We start from the raw sequence: 22864 nt of genomic DNA, 5'->3' as shown, positions 1-22864 counted from the left end.
AAATTCGAATATATAGGTACTAAAACGTATGAAATGGTACTTTCTTTACGGATTGAACGGGAGCTCTAAAATTTGGGATGCAGGCACACCTTGGCAGTATATATTGGAAAACTGGGAAGTTTTTTTTTGATATTAGTACATTTAGGTATTTAAACGTACAAAATGGTCATCAAAAGCTAAGACCATCAAAATTGGGATACAATTACACTTGACAGTATATAATGGACGGAAAATCTTCTGATTTGTTTGAAATTTGTACATTAAGCTACTATCGGGTTAAGATAAGAGCGCTACAAAGTTTTTTTTTTTTAAATAAAACAAAAGCGGTTGAGGATATCAATGATATTCTTTTTTTCTGGGAAAGTACGTTCGATGCCATTTTGTTTGGAACTCGATATCTTTTGCATGGCCAGCACGGCCGCGCTTGCAGAAATCCAGACGCTGAACCCAATTTTAAATTTTTACGATTTTCAAGCATAAATCGGCCGATACTGATGCAATTTCGGGTTCGATATTCGTACGGAGTTCATCAATCGTCGGTTGCTTGTTGGCATAGACTTGACGTAGGAAGGAAATAGTCTATCGGCGTCAAATCGCACAACCGGGGCGGCGATTGTTTGGACCATTTCGTGAGATAAAACGTTCTCCAAACTTGGTTTCGATTAATTGATTATGACATTCGCTGTGGGGCATGTAGCTCCGTCCGTATTTTTTCGTGATGCAATGATGACTCATGAAGTACATGTGGATCGCTGTCTGACCAATAACGCATATTTTGCTTATTGACGAAGCCATTTAGCCAGAAATTAGCCTCATCGTTAAAGATGATTTTTCGATGAAAACGATGAGGCCACTTACTCTGAATTTCGGTAGAAAATTTTAATAATTTCGACTCATTGTTGGCTCATATCTTTCCATCATGATATGGCAAACCTTATTGAAGAGAAATGTCAAAAAAGCGGCAAAAGTTATGACATCGTTTGCTGTCCATATCGGTCTACTTTTGTAGCTTCCCTGAAAAAATACCTGTAAAACGTGTAAAATGGTACTTTCTGTACGAACTGAGCTAGAGCTCTGAAATTTGGAATACAGACACACCTTGAGAGTATATACCGGAGTATACTAGAAGTAGAATAATTTCTTGAAATTCGTACATCAAGATACTAAAAGTTACAAAGCGGCACATTCTTAACAAATTGACCTATAGCTCTCAAAATCTGGATGCAGTAACTCTTTGACAGTATATATCAGGGGACAAGGTGATTTTTCGGAATTCGTACATTAAAATTCAAAATGTACAAAATTGTACCTTCTTTACGGATTGAGCTAAAGCTCTTAAAATTGGGATACAAGACACCTAACTTTCAAAATTTGTATGCAGTTACTCCTTAACAGAATTGAACGGGCAACAAGAAGAATTTATTGAAATTCGTACTTTGGTTAGGTTGAAAAGAGGGTGCAGATATTAATCTGCCCCATGCCACTGTAGACATATACCTAAGCTAGTAATCGGCTTGTTGTGCACTCTAAAAACTAAAAAGTACCCTGGAAAAAGGAAATTGTAATTTTCAAAAACATGTATTGGGAAAAAGCACGACTTATAGACAGGGTTGTCGATACGATTAATACGATTCAAATACAACATACCAACGCACCGCTCTTGAAGCCATCACACCTAATATGATTGAAAAGCCTTCTAACCAAAGACGAAATTCGTCCCATAGTGGTTGGTGTGAGTTACTATCTCTGGCTTTCCTTTTCCATTTGCAAAGAAAATCTCCGATCATTGAGCTCGTTTCAAAAGAGAAATAAACAGAAAATTTTAAGTTAGGAATTCCGTGCTACTTACAAAATCCTTAATTGTTTTCCATTGCACTCCCCTAAGTACCGGTGTTTGTTAGCTGCGAAAGCCAGGCAGTGACATAGGAAATGCTTCAACGTCTCATCGTCTTCTCCACATGCCCTACACATGCTATCACTTGCCGCATCGATTTTTCATAAGTGAACTCGTAGTGCTATGTATCCCGTTATGACACCAAAGGCTATACTGACCTCCTTTTTACTTCCTTTCAGTAATAACTCATAGGATTTTCGCGTCCTACCGACTATTTCACTGTTTCACAGTGTTACATGCGTGTTCGTCGCCCATGTCCTTAAATAGGACTGCGCCGACCCGAAAGGCTTCGGGTTAACCAAATTTATCGACGGCAGTTCTCTGGCCTTCACTGCCAAATCGTCTGCCCTTTCATTCCCCCTTAGTTATGGCCCAGACCCAAACGAAGCGGATTGTGCCATCCTCAGAGAAGGCGTTAATCTCCTTACACTCCAAGACTGTTCGTGACTTTACCGTCCTGGTTGTTATAGCGTTTCTGGCCATTTAACTGTCTGTAAAGATATTCACACTCGACATTCTTGTGTTAGTACCACACAACCTCACCTATTCCGTGATCGACCGGATCTCTGCTTGATCTAGAGGTTCTCTCTTGTAGCGCTAAGGCTTCTGAGCGGTGGATATCTATCCACAAGATTATGATTTGGATGCGATAACAGCCCAAAAGGTATTGTTTAGACAGCAAGAAGTTATGTTTTCGCAGTGTTTGTCTGCTGATGGAGGTGGTCCACATGAGAACTGAAGAGACAGTCCGTCGCAGTTCGGAGGCATTCTAACAGATCTGAATATTATTCGTGTCGCAAAGCTGACGAGCTCACACTGGCGCTGCATAACTTACCACAGACCGGTCAATTGCTGAACAAGGTTTCTGTGTCTTCACCCCAGGTGCTCCCGGCAAGTGACTTGAGGACCTTGTTTCTACTTTCGACTTTATAGCAGATTGCGGTGGCATGTGGAGAGAATGTGTAAGAGCTGCCAAATGTGACGCCAAGTATTTTGGGACACTTGATGGTCGGAATCATTTCTCCATCGACCATCACAGTCAGTTCAGTATTCACCTCACTCGTATTTGTAGTGAACAATGTGGCTGAAGATTTGGTGGCAGATTTCTTGCAGCGAAGTATACGGCAAGTTTGTTGAGATAGACGTTCGACCTATCGCAGATGTCAACAATGGGTGGGGGATGCCATGATCGTAAAATCGTCCGCATATGATGCGATCTCTAAGCCGACTGGAGGGGTTGGAATGGGGGATAGGTGGAGGTTAAAAAGTGCCGGAGATATCACCCCGCCTTGGGGAACTCCCTGTTTCACTCTACGGTGTTTCGACTTCTTATCCCTAAATTCTACAAATGACTGGCGACCACACAGATAATTCACGACCCAGCGTTTCAAGCCTGGCTGGAGGGACGTGTTGGCTATGTCCTCAAATGTCCTTGCCGCTGGTGAGAGAAAAGGTCGGTCTGTACGACTCCCCCAAACTTGGGTTCTTTCCAGGCTTCAATAGCGGGATATCTAGAATACTCTCCATTGACCTAGTGGGCGTGATCCTCGTCGCTCCGCCTATGCCAGGACAACATGTTCTCTGAACTTGTTGTATGGTCCTTATGTTGCACTATTTCTCTATAGCAGTCCACCAAACTACTGAGGTGTAAGTAAGTATTGGTCTAATAACGCTTTTGTAGGGCCAGTGGACTATCCTCGGGTTCAGGCCCCATTTCGAGCCTACGGCCCGTCTACATAGTGCCAAACATCTGTGAGCCTTCTCAGTACGCTACTGAATGTGACACCTCCAATGAGGTTTCCTATCCAAGATCACACCAAAGTATTTGACCTTCTTAGGTGTCTTCTCTGGGTTAACATTGAGAACACTGGGTCTAGCCCAGTCATATGCCATATGCAAGACCCTTTCGGCATTTCTGCATAGCCGGTTCGGATCCTTACCCCTAAGAAGTATTATAACACCGTTTGCATAGCAGACGGGTTCAAATGCCTCCTCAGTCAGCATAATAGTTTATTTATGGTGTTCACCAAAAGGAGTGTCGATAAAATAGTTCCTGTGACGTGCTCTGTGTCACTTTCTCCCTTATATTTATGTCATGGGACCCGAAATTTATCCACCTATTCCCTATGATTTATCCAGTCTCTTAGGACCCTCTCCACCCGGTACTGGTCTAAGGATTGGATCAATTTGTCGGTCCGCACATTATTAAACGCCCCCTCGATGTAAATGCAAACCGCCTACGTGTACGACATCGAAGGATTCTTCTATTTTATGCACAACCTTGTGCAGGACAGTCTCCACCGATCTTCCCTTGACACAGGCATGCTGTTTGTATTTAAGCAGTTCGCTGGATGTCCTACTCTTTATCATGGTATCCATAATGCGTTCCATGGTTTTGAGTAGAAAGGACGTAAGGCTCATAGGCCTGCAGGCCTTCGGTATCGCATAACTTGCCTTGCCGGGCTTGGGTGTAAACACCACCCTTACCTTCTGCCAGCCTTTCAGAGTATATGCAAGTCCTAGGCACGCTGTGAAAATAGTTGCCAAATAAAACATTTTGATTTTCTTAGTTCACAATGACACAAATGGCATCTTAAACAATAGGGTAAAAAATTGCCGCCTTAGTGTAAAACACACCGCCCCACGTCAAGTATTGTTTTAAGTTGACAAAGTTAAAAACTGTTTAACTGTTGCGAGTTACTTTTTTAACGTTTGCTTGCAGAGTTGCATTTTTCCATACAAAGCTCATCAACGTGTTTAGGCCTTGAAAATTTGGGATATAGAATGGGCGAATAGAAAGGGTTTTCGTACATTCAAGTATTAAAACGTACAAAATGGTACTTTCTTTTCGGATTGAATTAGAGCTCACAAAATTGGGATACAGTTACACCTTGACAGTATATATCCGGCGACTAGAGATTTTTTTCGAAATTCGTACATTTGGGCATGGGCTAAAACTAAAAATTACAAAATCAAACCTTCTTTCTTAACGGAGGCTGAAGCTCTTAAAATTGTGATACAGTTACACCTTGACATTGGGTGTACAACAAAGGCCTGCATAAAACCATTCATTGGTGACAGTTTTTGCTGAACTCGTGAACGGTGAACCCACATGATGTTGTATGCTGCCGTTGCGTAGATAATTTTGAAAAACAAACACCATTCAGTGCATGGGAGTATTTTGTCTCGAATTCATCGAATCAATCTTTCTTTTTGCTGAAGAGCTCATTTTATGCATTACTCATCTCATTATCTTGAAGGGTGCAAATATTAATCCGCCCCATGCCACAATGGACATGCACCTAAGCCAGTGATCGACTTGTTGTGCGCTCTAAAAAAGTAAAGTCCGTGGTACTTACAAAATCCTTAATTGTTTTCCATGCCACGCCGTTAAGTTGGTTCATGTCTGGTATTGTGTCCCCACCTAAGTGCCGTTATCTGTCAGACGCGAAAGCTAGGCAATGACAGGAAATGCTCCAACGTCTCATCATCTTCCCCCCACGTGTCCTACACATGCTATCACTTGCCGCATCGATTTTACATAAGCAAGCTGGTAGTCCCATTTTCCCGTTATGATACTGAGAGCTATACTGACCTCCTTCTTACATCCTTTCAGTAACAGCCTCGTCTTTTCAGGATCTGAATCTCCCCATAGGATTTTCGCCATCCTACCGCCCGTTTCGCTGTTCCACAGTGTTCCGCCCACACCCTTAACATGGACTGCGTCGACCCGAAAGGCATCGGGTTAAGCAAGTTTATTGAAGGCAATTCTCTGGCCTTCACTGCCAAATCGTCTGCTTTCTCATTCCCAGGTACTCCACTATGGCCCGGCACGTGCCATCCTCAGAGAATGCGTTATTCTCCTTCTTACATTCCAACACAGTTCGCGATCTTACCGTCCTGGTACCTTTACGGCTTGTTTACTGTTCGTAAAGATGTATTCCGTGATCGCCCATATCTCCGCCTGCAGGACCGTATTATGGTCTTAGTTACATTAATTGGCTATGACAGAACGTTTGTTCCACTAGCCGAACGTATTATGGTCAGGCAGTCTGCCTCGCACTCGCTGGCAGCAGTGCCTCACACTCGACCTCAAGTGTCGTCTCAGGTATCCGATCGGAAATCTCTTCCATTCCTTCCTGGTTTCCTATCGTCGCCTCGATTATACCGCGATGGTATGACCTGCTCCTATCCTCCATTCTCCAATCGCTCCAATCCAAGTCTCATAGCCGAAATGGCTGCCTCACACCTAATATATATGTCTATGGGTCGGATATCTAGAGTGGTCTCCATTGCCGTGGTAGGAGTGGTCCTCATCGCTCCGTCTATGCCAAGACAAAATGTTCTCTGAACCTGTTGTATAATCCTAACGTTGCACTTTTTTTCCATCGCAGTCCATAAAACTACTGAGGCGTTAGTAAGTATTGGTCTAATCTCGCTCCTATAAAGCCAGTGAACTATCCTCGGATTCAGGCCCCATTTCAAGCCTACGGCCAGTATACATAGTTATTGTTGTCGTAGCCACATTGAAATGTGGAGTTGGCGATCTTCGTCAAGCTCTTATAGGCGAGCAAGCTAAGTCCGGCCTATACGACCGATCGCGGCGGGAATAAGACGGCAATTGGTTATTTAAAGGCGCCAATAACTCGCCTTGTCGTATCGAGCATCATAGGCACTTAATATTTAAGCAAGAACCGGGCCACCCGTTCTCTCACTGAGACTTTCCGCTGATTGTCCGCGACTGCAGTTGCAGCCATCCGTATGAAGCATTCCACTATCCTCAACCTGTGAACCGGTAGCTTCCAGCTAAGCTTCTCGTAATAAGGAAAAACACCACACAGATTGAAGTTCAAAGTTCCAGTCTGTGTAATCCTCATAGTAATCTCGTGCGGGGTCTACATAGTTGTTATTGTTGTAGCAGTGTGTTGTACAATGAGGCGACAGCCGATGAAGGAATCCATCGGGTCAATTCGGCACGTACAACCGCCTGCCCTGGGATTGGGGTCTACATATGCCCAACATCTGTGAGCCTGCTCCTGAATGTGACACTTCCAATTCAGTTTCCCTTCCAAAATCACACCTAAGTATTTGACCTTGTCAGATATCGAGATATCGAGGAAACGTGGTGCGCTAAATTGGCCCACCCTCGTCTTCCTTGTGAACAGGCATATTTCAGTCTTCTCTGGGTTAACATTGAGACCTCTGGGCCCTGCCCAGTCATATGTCATTTACAAGACCCTTTCGGCCCATCTGCAAAGCTGGTTCGTATTCTTAGCCCTTAGAAGTGTTATAACATCGTAGCAGACGGGTTCCAATCCCTCCTCAGTCAGCATCCGTAATTGGTTATTTATGGTGGTGGTTGTTGTTGTTGTTGTAGCAGTGAATTATACACTGAGGCGGCAGCCCTTGCCGATGAAGAAGTCCATCGGGTCAATCCGGTACGTACAACCGGCTGCCATGGGATTGATTATGGTGGTCACCCATAGGAGTGGTGGTTGTTGTAGCCAAATTTTTTTGTGGAGGTGGCGATCCTCGTCAAATTCTTGTAGGAGAGCAAGCTCGCGCATCATAAGCACTCGGTATTTGTGCAAGAGGCGGTGCCGCTCGGCCTCTCACTGAGACTCTCCGCTCGATACCACTGATTGTCCGCGACTGCCGTTGCAGCTACTCCGTATGGAGCATTCCACTATTCGCAACCTGTGAAAGCGCCAGGTAGCTCGCGGCTAAGCTTCTTGTGACAACATTGAACATCACACAGATCAGATCTCAATGTTCCAGCCTTTGTTGTGCTCACACCTATCCCTTGCCGGGATAGAAGTCGTGGTCACCTATAGGAGTGGCCTTATGCCACTTTCTCCCTAATATTTAAGTCAGGGGACACACAATTTGTCCACCTGATCCTTAGCATATGGTTTATCCAGAACGGGTCCACCCGGTACTGGTCTAAGAATTGGATCAGGGTGTCGGTCCGTACATTGTCTCTCATTGTCTCATACAATGTTGTATTTTTAAACGAAGAGTTCAGTTCCTGAAGTACTCTTTGATTGTTAGTATGCTTTGGAAGCAGAAATGAATGGTCTTGCGCAGGACTTTGGTGTACAATCGGAGGGTGCGAGGCGACCGGGCGTATGTTAGTTTATATATATAAAAGAGTTGCGTGACTGACTGACTGATCAATGCCTAGCCGAAACGGCTAAAGCTACCCCGTTTCAGTACTACCAAAACGATAGTAGTACTGAAACGGGGGATCGAAGCTGACCCTGTGATAAGCTATTCTATATATAAAGGAGACGCGTGATTGACTGACCGATCAGCGCCCAGCCTTAATGGCTAGAATCATGAAATTGGGGTTTTAAACGCGAAATAAAAATGATTTTACAAAATTCGTACATTTAGATATTAAAACAGCATCGTTGGATAAGTTGGATTTGAATAAGGGAAGTACGATTTGATTTGTTTTCTATTGCGCTTACGTTTCAAGTCGTCAAGAGCCCTGTTCAAATTCAGATGTGTGCTTTACAACTTACTCTAGTTGGCATGGTTGTAAAGCACCTGATCCATTTGACATCTCCTGCTGATGATTTTTCTTAGTCGAAAATTAAATCACGATACGGATAACCAGTCAAATGCTTCTAGCACCAACACATTTTTTGCCGACTTTTAAATGTTTTTTGCTTTACTATTCTTTGAATAGAAAGCATTAAACAATAATCCAAAGCCGGACAATATCCTACAATGGAATCTCAATAAGACTTTAAGACCAAAAAGAAAGCGCAAATAGACATTACAAATTATTGGTGATTTCGGATCCAAAAAAAAATGTTGCACTGATACGGGACAACATTTTACAAATGTCGCCCAACCTTCTCATAGTGTTACAAAGCTGAAAATTCGGTACAGATTTGAGATAAAATTTTATCTAATAAGATATAATTTGATATTTTTTTGACAACTTTGGTCATTATTTATTTAATTAAAATAAAACGTTTTTTTCAGTTTTGCTCGACGTTTCGTTGGCTTTTTTCCAACATTATCGAGAGCGTCTGTGTTAGTTATTCTGGTAACAAAAGGAATAAAACATTTTTCGGTGTTGGTTCTATTTTAAAAATAATTGATCCAATTATATCTGCCATCAGATATTTTTATTTTTTTTACACGGGTACCCGAGTTAAAAATTTGATATGGTCAGATCCAATTATATCTGCCATCAGATATAATTGGATCCGACAAATGGTTATCTATAATTGGATCTAAATGGATACAGTCTGATACAATTTGAGTTCTCGAATTTGTCCCAGATATAAACAGATCGAATTATGTATAATAATATATAATTGGATCTTAAATTAAAAAAAATTCCGTTGTTTTTTTTTACATTTAAATGTGGTTATTGTTCATGAACCTCTTATTTTTTTTTATCGTTTTATCAATATTAGTGCTAACTTTTCTCTATGCCGCATAGACACTTTTTGAACATGGGTCCTCTCGTTTGTTAGTCAGGTGCGCTACCAACTCAGCCAATCACTTGCTTATAATGTTCGCGGCTAAGGTAAACATATACAATTGGTATATTTTTAAAACAAACAGCATCGTCTTTTGCTCCTTATTTTTGCATACTCTTGGAAAGTAGTTATGAATTTGAGTTTACTCTTACCCTTTGTGTGTGGGTTGCACTCACACCCAACGTATCGTTCATATGTAGAGTATTGAGCCCATAAAAGGAGCATGATGTCTGATTTAGTGGTGTTTTCGGGGGAGAGGTGGTCCCCCAGATACTTGGCCCTAAAAAAAAGATCAGCAACGTGCTCTCCTCTCAAATACAATTTATTTAAACCCCATAATGCCATTGGCTTAAGAGGAGTTTACAGGATGAGGCGTCCCCAAACACATGGCCCCAAAATTGGTTATTAAATACGTTTTCTAATCTCAAATACCTTTCATTTGAGCCACATATTGGCATGGTCGAAAAATTTTTTCCCTTTGGGGGTGTTTTGGGGAAAATGGTGATGCCCTAAATACATGGTCCTAGATTTGGATATCAAATTCGTATTCTACTCCCATTTACCTTTATTTGAGCCCCATATTGCGATGGTCAGTAAAAACTGCTGTTTGTGGGGTATTTTGGGAAAGGGGTAGACCCCCAGATAGTTGGTTCATTTAAGCTCCACATTGACATGGTCGGTAAATATGCCCGATTAAGGTGTGTTTTGGGGATCGGGGTGGTCCCCCAAACATTAAGCCCGGAAAATATATCAGCAACGTGCTCTATTCTCATATATCTATATATCATTTATTTGAACCCCATTGCCCTCAAAATTGGATATCAAATTCGTTTTCTAATCTCATTTAAACTCCTTATTGCAAAAGTCAGCAAATATGTCCGGTTTAGGGTATTGGCCCTAAAAACTGCGAATATTTAGTTCCACTCTCTTTAAGAGACAAATTGTCTTGGTGAGCAAATACGTCCTATTTGGGGTTGTTATAGTGGTAGGACGTTCGCCCTAGTTGGTCCCTAATGTTGATATCAGATACGTGGTCTGCTCCGACATGCCTTTAATTTGAGCCCCATATTTCCATATTCGGCAAACATGACCCGCTTGGGGGGTGTTTTGGGGGATGGGCGGCCACTCAGTGAGTTGGCCTTGAAAATATATATCGGATTCGTGTTCCCCTTTAAAAGCCCTCTTATTTGAGCCTCATATTGCAATAGTCAGAAAATACTTACTATTTGGGTGGTGTTGTGGGGGTGGGGTGGCCCCATAGACACTTTTCCTAAATATTGATATCAAAGTCGTGCTTTACTCCTAAAGACCTTTCATTTGAGCCCCATATTGCTACGGTCGTAAATTTGTCCCTTTAGGGGATGTTTTTGGTGAGAGGCGGCCCCCCAAACACTTAATCCCATATTTGGATATCAGATTCGCATTCTACCTTCAAATACCTTTTATTTAAGCCCCATATTCCCATGGTCAGTAAATAAGTCCAGTTTGGGGGGTGTTTTGGGGAAGGGGTGGACCCCCAGAAACGTGGTCCCACATTTGGATATCAGATTCGTATTCTACTCGTAATTACCTTTCATTTGAGTCCCATATTGCCATGATCGGTAAATATGTCCGATTTAGGGGTGTTTTGGGGCTTGGGGTGGTCTCCCTAGTACTTGGTCCGACAATTGGATATCAGATACGTTTTCTTATCCTAAATACCTTTCATTTGAGTCCCATATCGTGATTGGTCTAAATATATGTTTGGTAGGTTTTAGGGTGGGGCAGCCCCCCTAGGTACCCCATCCGAAATTTGGATACCAAATTTTTATTTTTAGAGTACTATATGGGAGCATACAAATTTTCGCTTAAATCGCACCACCCATCTCCGAGATCTGGCGTTTCTGAAAATTAGGGTAAGGAGGAGGGTCCGCCCCCCTTCAGATATCAAAAAATGTAGTACCCTTCATCACCACGGGATCATTATGCACCATCTGTGAATATTTCAAGAAAATCGGTTCAGCCGTTTCTGAGTCTATAAGGAACACACAAACATTGATTTTTATATATAAGATTTATCGAAATATTTCAAAATATTGTAGCTTTAAATAAATAATTTAGTGTTATAAAAATTCGAAAATTGATTAAACACAACTGTATATGTAAACCGTCAGGCACTGGGGTATTTTATGGTCAATATCTGCTTTCAATTTTTAATCGCATAATAAATTTTTAGCAAACAGCAAAAAAAAAAAACTTTGGGCGAGAAACAATGAACAATAATATTTATATTTAACATTCTAATACAACCATATTACATTTAGAAAATAAATCTCCCATTATCACATATTTCCCCATATATCACATATTATCCCGGCACGGGAAAGCTGTGTGCACCACATAAGCTTGAACTTTGAGGTCCGATTTTTGTGGTGTTCTTTGCTGTCCCGAGAAGCTTAGCTGCGAGCTACCGGGCGCGTCCACAGGTTCCGGATAGTGGAATGCTTCATACGGAGTAGCTGCAACGGCAGTCGCGGACAATCAGCAGTATCGAGTTGAGAGTCTCAGTGAGAGGTCGGGTGGCACCGGCTCTTGCACATAACCAATGGTCACTCTGTTCCTGCGGCGATCGGTCCTTTGGACGGGAACGCGCTTGCTCACCTGCAGGAGGTTGACGAGCATCGCCACCTCCACATGAAAATATGGTTACAACAATAACAACAACATATTACCAATTGTTAACACCAACAATCACATATTGATCAAATTAACAAAAATCTTACGTTTTGAGAGTTGGAAACTTTGATAGTAAAATGCCTAATACATTAGGATTACGAATGTAAATATATTATTTGGTATATAATTTAAAATAAAATTTAAGCATTTCTACTTTATAACACTGAAAGAACAAACCCAAGATATAATTATATCTTAGGCCAGATATAATTATATCCAAGGCCAGATATAATTAAATTTATAGCAGATTTAATTATATCTGGCCACATATCCAATTATATCTACTACATACTACTTCGTACAGACAGTGCGGATGGATAGAAAAGTATAGTATTCTAAATTGGTTTATTGGTACCATTTCATACCTTCATGTTTTGAGGTAGAGCTCTAAAATTTGGCACCGAAAATATATATATTGGGTGATTAGATAGATTTTTCACAATACCCAAGTAAACAAATTGATATGGTCATATCTAATTATATAAGTAAATTGGATCTTACTTTACTTTAATTGGCTATGACAGAATATTTGTTCTACTAGCCGAACGTAGAATGGCGTTCCAAGCGCCTCGATCTTCTGCGCTCATTCTAAAATCTCTGACACCAAGTTTCGAGGTGTCTCCCACAACTTGATCTTTCCATCGGGTTTTTGGTCTTCCCAGTTTGCGTGTACCACCGTGTTTGCCTTCAAAAGACTTCTTTGCTGCAGCTTCTTCATCCATTCTGACAACATGACCTAGCCAACGCAGCCGTTGTATTTTGATGCGTGTAACTATGCTATCATCGTCATACAGCTCGTGGTTCATAGGTCGCCTATATTCTCCGTTAACGCAAACTAGTCCATATATTTTACGAAGAATCTTTCTCTCAAATACTCCAAGCACTGCCTTATCTGCTTTCACAAGTACCCATGCTTCAGAACCATATAACAGCACGGGTAGTTTCAGTGTAACCCTCGTCTGTCGAGAGGTGGCCTTGTTTCTAAAATGCTTACTTAGTCCAAAGTAGAATCTGTTTGGCAGTATTATTCTTCGCTTAATCTCAAAACTAATGTCATTCGTTTTGGTTACGGCGGTGCCGAGGTATATACAGTTACTGACTGTTTCAATGTTGTGGTTCCCAACTTTCTCCATTTTCTTTATCTGCTCGGTTGTGCAAGGCGGTTTTTGCGAGTTTAAACCATCCATTTCGTCTTATCTCCATTTACTGCCAGACCCATTTTCACTGACTCTTTCGATTCTTTCAAAGGCTGCAGTTACTACTTCCGGTGACCGACCTATGATATCGATGTCGTCGGCATAGGCGAGTAGCATGTGTTCTGTTGTGATTAGTGTGCCATATCTATTCACATTTGCATCTCGTATAATCTTCTCCAATAGGATATTAAAGAGATCGCACGATAGACTGTCTCCTTGTCTGAAACCTCGTTTGGTATTAAATGGTTCGGAGAGATGCTTTCCTATTCTTACTGAGGAACGCGTATCAGCAAGTGTCATCCTGCACAGTCTTATTAATTTTGCAGGAATGCTGAGTTTCCAATCATCGGGTATGCGTTCTTCTAGCCAGATTGCGCAGATAAGCATATGCCTTATAATGGTGTCGCCTCCGGTCTTAAATAGTTCAGCGGGTAACCCGTCGGCTCCTGCAGCCTTATTGTTCTTTAGTCGGGTCACTGCTACTTGGACCTCATTCTGACTAGGAGGTAAACATTCTACCATTATCAGGGTTTGGTTCTGCGGTATCCTCTTCGGTATAAATCGGATCTAATTGCAAAAAATTTTGATATGCGACATTCTACTATTTCCTCTACCGAATAAAATGGTACTAAATTTATTTCTATCTGGCACTATGTAAAGGGTGCTATTCTATTTTTTTTGGGACACTGGTTTACACAGCTTACTCACGTTTCGTGTCAAACATCTTCAGTTTGGTATATAATTTAACCATGAATCATCTTACAAACGAACAACGCTTGCAAATTATTAAATTTTATTATAAAAATGCGTTCTCTGTTAAGCAAGTTCATCGTGCGCTTTTTGTGTTCAGCGACGAAGCTCATTTTTGGCTCAATGAGTACCTAAATAAGCAGAATTGTCGAATTTGGAATGAAGGTCAGCCAGAACCATTGCAAGAGCTACCAATGCATCCTAAAAAGTCACAGTTTGGTCTGGTTTATGGGCTGGTGGCGTCATTGGACTGTGCTTCCTCAAAGATAATGCGAATCGTAGCGTAACTGTGAATGGTGAGCGCTACCGTGAGATGGTCTCCAACTTTTTTTGCTCAAAATGCAAGAGCTTGACTTGCATGACATGTGATTTAAACAAGACGGTGCCACATGCCATACAGCACGCGGAACAATGGACTTATTGAGAGGCGAGTTCGGTGAACATTTTATTTCACGTCAGGGACCGGTCAATTGACCGCCTAGGTCGTGCGATTTAACGCCTTTACACTATTTTTTGCGGGGCTATGTTAAAGCTCATGTCTATACTATTAGAAAATAGTCTGGCATCCCTTCTTAATACTGTCAAAAAATTTGATAGAATGGCTGACATTTATTTAAGAAATACCATTGAATAAGAAAAGTAGCAAGTGGCGACGAGGATATGAACGAAGAGGTTCTAAAAACCATCTTACAGTCTTTTCAAGAGGCTGGTCAACAAATGAAAAAGACACTCGAAGAAAATGTGTCTTCTCTAAAGAAGGTTTTAAAAAATTAAACCTCTCATAGACGTGCGATTGCAGTATTCAGGAAGTTCGACAAGGCTTTAGAAAAATTACCATCATATGTCCAGCAAATGAGAAAACACTTCGTGGCGAATAATGTTACCAAAGATGACGTTAAGCGTGCTTGTTTTCTTGTGTAGATTTCCACAGGAACTTTTGAGCTTCTCCAAAAAATTTGCAACGGCAAAGTTCATGAGATTTCATTTGAGGAAATGATGAGCATGTTAAATGAACATTATGTCCAAAAGAAGGTTGTGGCGAATCCCAAGTGGACACAAACATAAGAGACGGTGATAAGACACAACATGATAAAGTGAGAAGCGCTGCGCTGCAGAAAGCTAACCCTACTTTGGAGGAAGTTTTGCCAATAGCTTCAATTTATGAATCACCGTCAAAAACATGTCAAGAGTTGAAAGGGGAGGAAAGGAGCACGGAAGTCAATTCTATTTAGAAATCAAGAAAATACTTTCGTCGGTTCAGGGAGACCTAGTGGTAAATTTGAAAAGAAAAGGGAATATATTGATAAAACATGCCCTGGATGAGATAAAGGTCATAGTCGAAAAAATTGTTACTATTAAAAGAACAAATCAAAGTGCCGTATATGTTTCAAATCGGGCTACATAGCTGCAGTGTGCCAAAATGGGAATGAAACGAAAAACGGAGGCGAGGTTAAAGAAAGAGTTAATGAGGTGAGCGAGCATGAAGGTTTAAATAAATTTGAGGCTATCGGTTCTGTGGATGCGGTGGAAACAAAGGGAGAGAGTGATGAGATTCAAAAAGAGCGTGAGTACAAAAAAGGTGTATATGTGGTAAGTTCGATGAAATACCAACAAACCCCATTATGTTGACATGGAAATAAATCAATCATGCATATTTCAGTTGGATACAGGCGCGGAATCCACGTTAATTGGGCTTGTTACCTACAAAAGTTTAGGTCAAAGTGTGAAACGACTGATAGTATATTGAGAGCGTACGGTGGTGGCCGCGTAAATATTAAAGGTAGAATAAAAGTAGTTTACGGTGGAATATTATGGTAAAACAACTGCCTGCGTTGGTAGTGGATTGTAAAACTTCACAAAATATGTTGGGTTGTGACTGGCTGGAAAAGCTGGCAATTGAAATTAAATTTTCGAAATCAAATGTTTTAATAAATAACAACAATTTGGTATGTAATACAATATGTACGCCTTCAAATTGCCATGACACATTGTTAGAAGAATTACAAGACTTTCAGATATTAACGGAAGAGGTATTAATGGGTATCCCTCAATGTGCCGTGTATCTTGACTGGTTCGAACAATAAGGAACATATTCGAAATGTAAGAGCTGTTTATTCACGGCTTGAATTATATGGCTTAAGATGTAAGCAAGAAAAATGTAAGTTTTCCCAAAAGAAAATCATATTTGCAAGTAGAAAAGGAAGCGCTGGCCCTCATATTCGGTATAAAAAAGATTTATTAATAATCATTAAGATGGAAGGCGTTTCGAATTGGTTACCGGTCATAAGGCTTTGAAAATAATTTTCCATCCTGCCAAGAAATTGCCTATTGTAACACTACTTCGTCTGTAGCGATGGGCTATCGAGTTGTCAGGATACGAATATTCAATTGCAATTGCGAATGCAGACGCCCTATCCATGTTGCTAATGGCCCCAGATGATGAATTCGACGAAACTGAAAAGAGCATGATCGAAGAGGTAAATTCTGTTTACCAATTAACCATCCGAAAATCTACGAAATGCGATCAATGAAGAAGAAATATTAAAAATTGAATATACATATATAAAACTCGGCTGGCCAAAACATTTTCCGAAATTCCAAATATATATATATATAATATATATATTTAATCGAAAATACTCATTATCACTACAACAACAGGTTGTTGAGTTGCTACATAATGGATACTGGGGAAAAAGTCGTATGAAAGAGATAGCCAGGCATTACGTTTGGTTTCCTGGTATTGATCAGGCCATTGCATGGCCGGAAGCAAGTCACCCATGGGACCGAATTAATTTGGATTTTGCAGGTCCGTTCCAAAATCGAATGTTGTTTATAGTTGTTTATACCTATTCAAGATTTCGATACACCATAGCGCTTAATGCTGTTGTTGTTGTTGTAGCAGTTTATTGTGTTCTATCTTTCGTCTGCTTGATTCTGTTGAGTGTCAAGACCCAGGAACTCTGCGACTAAGATGGGGTGCGTCCACAGGGATCTGGGTCTGAGTCGAGTGGGTCTGGCCAGGCAGTTAAACAGGTGACGTGTATCGTGCGGTCCCTGGTTACAATCGGGACATACATCTTGCACGTCGGCATCAATCCTAGCTCTGTGGGAATTGAGGCGGCTGAATCTGCGGGAACGTAATTGAGCCAGAACCACTCTGGTTTGCCGGGGGAGGTCGATTTCTTCGGGTGCAATGGTTTCGGTCGTTCTCCAAGGACTACATTCACCCGGTAGCCAATTACCGCGTCTACTACCGTGTCTGCATGAATGTTGTTCAGACCCGCTTGATATGCCGCTTGATCCAGAGGTTCTCTCTTGTAGCGCTGAACCTCACGCTCTAGATCGTGTAGATCTACCTTAAGGCTCCTGGGCGGTGGGTATCTATCCACAAGATGATGATTTGGATGGTTTCTGCGATAACAGCCCAAAAGGTATTGCTTAGACAGCATGTAGTTATGTATTCGCACGGGTCGGATCTTTGTCTCCTGATGGAGGTGGTCTCCGTGAGAACTGAGGAGACAGCCCGTCCAGTTCGGGGGGCGGCATTCTGACAGATCTGAATATTATTCCACTGCGTGTCACAAAGTTGACGAGACCACACTGGCGCTGCATAACTTACCACAGAACGGCCAGTTGCTTTGTACGTGGTCAACAAGGTTTCTTTGCTGCCAGCAAGTGACTTTGCTGCCAACAAGTGCTGCCAGCAAGTGACTTGAGGACCTTGTTTCTACTTTTGACTTTATTGCAGATTGCTGTGGCATGTGAGGAGAATGTGTAAGAGCTGTCAAATGTGACGCCAAGTATTTTGGAACACTTGATGGTCGGAATCATTTCTCCATCGACCATCACAGTCAGCTCAGATTTGGTGGCGGATATCTTAGATTTCTTGCAGCGAAATATGAGGCAAGCTCGTTGAGGTAGACGTTCAACCTATCGCAGATGTTATCATTGGCTGGGGGGCCTGTTGCCATGATCGTACAATCGTCCGCATATGATACGATCTCTATGCCGTCTGGAGGGGTTGGAATGGGGGATAGGTGGAGGTTAAAAAGTGTTGTGCTGTGTAGCCTCCGAAATCCATGTTGATGCTCGGCGAATGGAAATTCTTTTACGAGGCTCGGGAGGAGTAATGCCTCAAGCTTTTTGCCGCTGGTGAGAGAAGGGAGGTCGGTCTGTACGACTCCCCCAAAACTCGGGTATTTTCCAGGCTTCAGTAGCGGTATCACTCTGCCCATTTTCCAGACATCGGGAACTATAAGAGTGTTCAATGACAGGTTGTTCACATAGTCCGACGACGACGACGCTTGTGATTCACTGCTGGCTATGTTCGCGCAGCACCTTGCGACATAGCCAGTATGACTATACTCCCGTAGTGAAGTTAGGCCAGAGCAAGAACGGAAATGTACCCACTCCATGCACCGGTTACACCTCACCGACACCGACCGATGATGAAGGCGGTTCTGGCAAACCGAACAGAACCAGGGTCCGGGGTTCTTTTCAATCTCGACACGGACCAGAAGCGTGCGGAGAAGGCACTCCGGGATGTGCCTCTCCCATGACGAAAAAAAGACGAACACGTACACTGAGGCGGCAGCCCTTGCCGATGAGGATTTCATCGGGTCAATCCGGTGCGTACAACCGGCTGCCATGGGATTGAAGTGCTTAGTGCTGCCACAACGATGCCAACAATTGCATGTCTTCAACGTATTATTTCCATAGAGGGACTCCCTAACACCATTTTGACAGACAACGGTACACAATTTACGTCTCTTGAGTTTAGGGAGTTCTGTAGGAAAAATGACATCTTACTACTGCCCCATTGCATCCAGCTGCGAATAGAAGAGCCGAACGATTTGTGGAATTTAAAGAATTCTTCCGAAAAATCTTAAAGGAGGGAGAAAGTGTAGAAACAACATTGTGTAAATATCTCACAACCTTTGGAAGAATGCCAATCCCGACAACGGGAAATCGCCCTCGGAGTTGTTGCATGGTAGACAACCAAAGCTTTTCTTAAAATCTATACCTGAAAAAAACTCGCATGCCAAACTTTTCAGTTGGAGAATCAAGAAACTTTTCAAGAGACCCGAAATGGGTTCTAGGTACATTACACAAGCTGAAAACTTTGTTCTAAAACGACAGATGAAACAAATGCGGAAAAATAAAAATTGTGAATCTCCCGACAATAAGCAGTTGCCCACTACAGATGATCGCTTCGACATAGATATTGAGCCGGATACCGAGACAACGGGAAAAAATGAAACAACAACTACACAACCAATTCCCAGCGAGCCATTTGCGAGAGTTGATCCCAGCCTAGTAGCGCGTCCTTCACCAGAAACTCCAATTTCGACAAATAGTAAAAATCGGACATCAACGCCAGGACTGCAGAGATCAAGTCGAGTTAGAGTTTGTTTTTCTCGTGAAGTATAGGCTACCTAATACAAAATGAAGACACGATTTCTGATGCAATTAAAATTATATGAATTTCAAATGTATTCAATATTCAATATATTCCAGGGGAATGTTTGAAAATTGTCTTGGATCCCTTCTTAATACTGTCAAAAAGTTAGATAGAATTGCTGACATTTACAACAAGCAAGTGTCACACTTCCGTTTTGATCTTGATAAGCTACACATTGAATTGTAACCCTTCCAACTATTTTTACTAAATACCATTGAATAAGAAGGCTAACAATACAGACAAGCTCGCTTCAATTGACACATTAGAAGACAACATTGAAGCAGTTATTCGTGAGATAAGATAAGAAATAATCTTCAAACATTAAATTATATGGACCGTACTATCGATTCAAAAAAAATGTTCATGAATTTTATGTGTTTTTTTTTGAAAAACTTGCCCATGGCTCTTAAAAAAATTACTCTTTAAATTATATTTGCTGTACATGGCAGCCGATTGGATGAAATCCTATGGCTGCCGGTTGTACGCACCGGATTGACCCGATGGAGTCCTTCATCGGCAAGGGCTGCACCCTCAGTGTACGTGTTCGTCTGTATTTCGTCATGGAAGAGGCACCTCCCGGAGTGCCTTCTCCGCTCGCTTCTGGTCCGTGCCGGGATTGAAAAATAACCCGGATCTGGCTATGTTTGGTTTGTCAGAACCGCTTCCATCATCGGTCAATGTTGTCGGTAAGGTGTAACCGGCGCGTGTACTGGGTAAATTTCCGTGTTTCTCTGGCCTTACGTCACTACGGAAATATAGTCATACTGAATATGTAGAAAGGTGCTGTGCGAACATAGAGAGCAGTGGGTCATCACCGTCGCCTTCTGCGTCCTCGTCGTCAGACTATGTGATCCCCACGACCTCTCCCGTGCGGCAATATATGCAACAGCAGCATCCCGTTTCGCTGTTCCACAGGGATACATGCGCGTTCGTCGCCCACGTCCTTGACTTGGACTGCGTCGACCCGAAAGACTTCGGGTTAAGCAAGTTTATTGACGGCAGTTCACTGGCCTTCACTGCCTCCACTATGGCCCGGTACCCAAACGATGCGAATCGTTCCATCCTCAAAGAAGGCGTTAATCTCCTCACATTCCAAGACTATTCGTGATTTTACCGTCCTGGTCTTTATTGCCCTTATGGCCTGTTTACTGTCCGTAAAGATGTTCATACTCGACGTACTCGCGTTAACGCCAAACCACCTCACGCATTCCGTGATAGCTCGGATCACGCCAGCAGGACCGTATTATGGTCAAGCAGTCTAAAACAAATCTCGATCCCTGGGTTCTCATCGCTCCGCCTATGCCAAGACAAAATGTTCTCTGAACCTGTTGTATTATAGTTACGTTGCACTTTTTCTCCATCGCAGCCCACCAAAACTCCTGAGGCGTAGATAAATATTGGTCTAATCACGCTCCTGTAGAGCCAGTAGACTATCCTCGGATTCAGGCCCCATTTTGAGCCTACGGCCCGTCTACATAGTGCCCAACATCTGTGAACCTTCTCGGTACGCTCATGAATGTGACACTTCCAATCCAGTTTCCTATCCAAGATCACACATAAGTATTTTACCTTGTCAGGTATCGAAATCGTTCTATTGAGGACACATGGTGCGTCAAATTGGCCCACCTTTGTCTTCCTCGTGAATAGGCGGATTTCAGTTTTCTCTAGGTTAACATTGAGACCCCTAGCTCTAGCCCCGTCGTGTGCCATTTGCGAGACCCTTTTGGCCCTTCTGCATAGCTGGTTCGGATCCTTACCTCCTATATCCCCCATTGGAGTGGCGATGTCAATGCATAACGCCAGTGTTTACGTTTTGGCATCGAAGTATTCTTCTATGTTATGTACAACCTCGTGCAGGCCAGTTTCCACCGACCCTCTTTTGCCGTAGGCATGCTGTTTGTATTTGAGTAGTTCGCTGGATGTCCTCCTCTTTATCATGGTGTGCAAAATAGCCTGCCTCATTCTGTAGTAACGCCGGAAACATTCCATTAGGTCCAGGTGACTTAAATGGTTTGAAGCGCCTCAAGGCTTCTTTTACCATAAATTCCGTAATCATAAGCCTTCGATCAACACCATTATTCCAAGATTCCGATCTCTCCGTGAGTCCCGTCGTATTATGTGGAAAATGCATTTTCATCAATACTCAACATGTCCTCTGTTGTCTATGCTCTCACTTCCATGTCGTCTACTAACGTTTCAGTTTGAACATCAACCTATCAACCTGTTCGCAGAAAAGGCACTTTTTGCCCTTCGGGTTATTTTATTGTATTCCTTGAGCCGTGTGTAATACACATCTCAATATACTTCCGCCATTTTACAACGTGCTCTGTAAAAAAGTGTGCGGACCTCTTTCCCAATATTGCGAATCTCGCCGGTCATCCAGGGTTTTTCTTTGGCTGATTTCCTTTTCCGAAGAAGATAAATATCTTCAAAAGACCCCACTTGTGCAGTCGTAATCCTGTTGACATTCTCGTCAATGTCTTTTGTGCTTGGACAATCTAAATTATCTTGCCCAAGTCTTCTTCTGAGTGGTTCAGTTGGTTTTCAACTTTTTCGGGAGGCTTATCGGATTCGACGCTGACCGTTCGATTCTAAACCTAATGTCGCGATGGTCAGAGAAGGAGTGTTCCATGGATACCCTCCAATCCTGAACCTCGTCGATTAGATTTTCCGAACATATCGTCGCATCTAATACCTCCTCCCTAATCCTATTAACAAAGGTAGCGGTGTTGCCAACATTAAGTGTTATTATGTCATTAATATTCAAAAATTTTGCCAGGGCTTGGCCCGAAATGTGAAAGTTCGCATCGCACCTTATTAGTACCTCGTTTCCGTTGTTTTGCTTTTCTCACCATCCGTTGCAGCTCCGACGTGTCGGTGGCGGAGAGTCGAAAGGCAGATAAAGTGATGCCAGGTATGCTCCAGCCTCCCTGTCTCATCATTGTTGTGTCCGACGTTGACAACTATGGAGAAAATATATAATTAAAATTTGTATGACAAATAACGCAGGTCCTCGTCCGAGTACTAGAGTTAGCATAGGTTAAATGGTAGTTGATATGGTTCAGTCCAGAAACTTTGTTTCGGGTCATCTATGGATCCTGAACTAAGGCAATATGAATCTTGCCCTTGCTGATTTTCTTCATCAGAGCCTGTGTAGCTGACTCGCTCCGGTGGAAGATTATTTGGATGACCTCAATAATTGGTCCTCCATTAAATAAGCTTCTTGGGAATGGGTGATGATCTCATCGCCCGCTCCCTGCTCATTAGGCTGCATTGACTTTCCTGTCACTGCACTGCCTGATGTTTCGTATTATGTTCTTTGCCTATCCTAGTCTTTCGATTC

The 22864-nt window shown here is 42.3% G+C and overlaps 1 protein-coding gene and 1 long non-coding RNA gene across 2 annotated transcripts in view; both read left to right on the top strand.

The window, feature by feature from the left end:
- Positions 1 to 22864, top strand: part of LOC106088058 (GDP-Man:Man(3)GlcNAc(2)-PP-Dol alpha-1,2-mannosyltransferase) — a 99617-nt gene that overhangs the window by 4293 nt on the left and 72460 nt on the right. The window lies entirely within an intron of this gene.
- LOC131994097 (uncharacterized) lies at positions 14720 to 16016 on the top strand. Its single transcript, XR_009396431.1, has 2 exons — positions 14720 to 15647; positions 15718 to 16016. It is a non-coding gene; the product is annotated as an uncharacterized LOC131994097 (long non-coding RNA).

Source organism: Stomoxys calcitrans, chromosome 1, assembly GCF_963082655.1.
Source record: "Stomoxys calcitrans chromosome 1, idStoCalc2.1, whole genome shotgun sequence".
In the NCBI taxonomy this organism is placed as follows: Eukaryota; Metazoa; Arthropoda; class Insecta; order Diptera; family Muscidae; genus Stomoxys; species Stomoxys calcitrans.
This window is presented reverse-complemented; position numbering and strand designations above follow the sequence as displayed.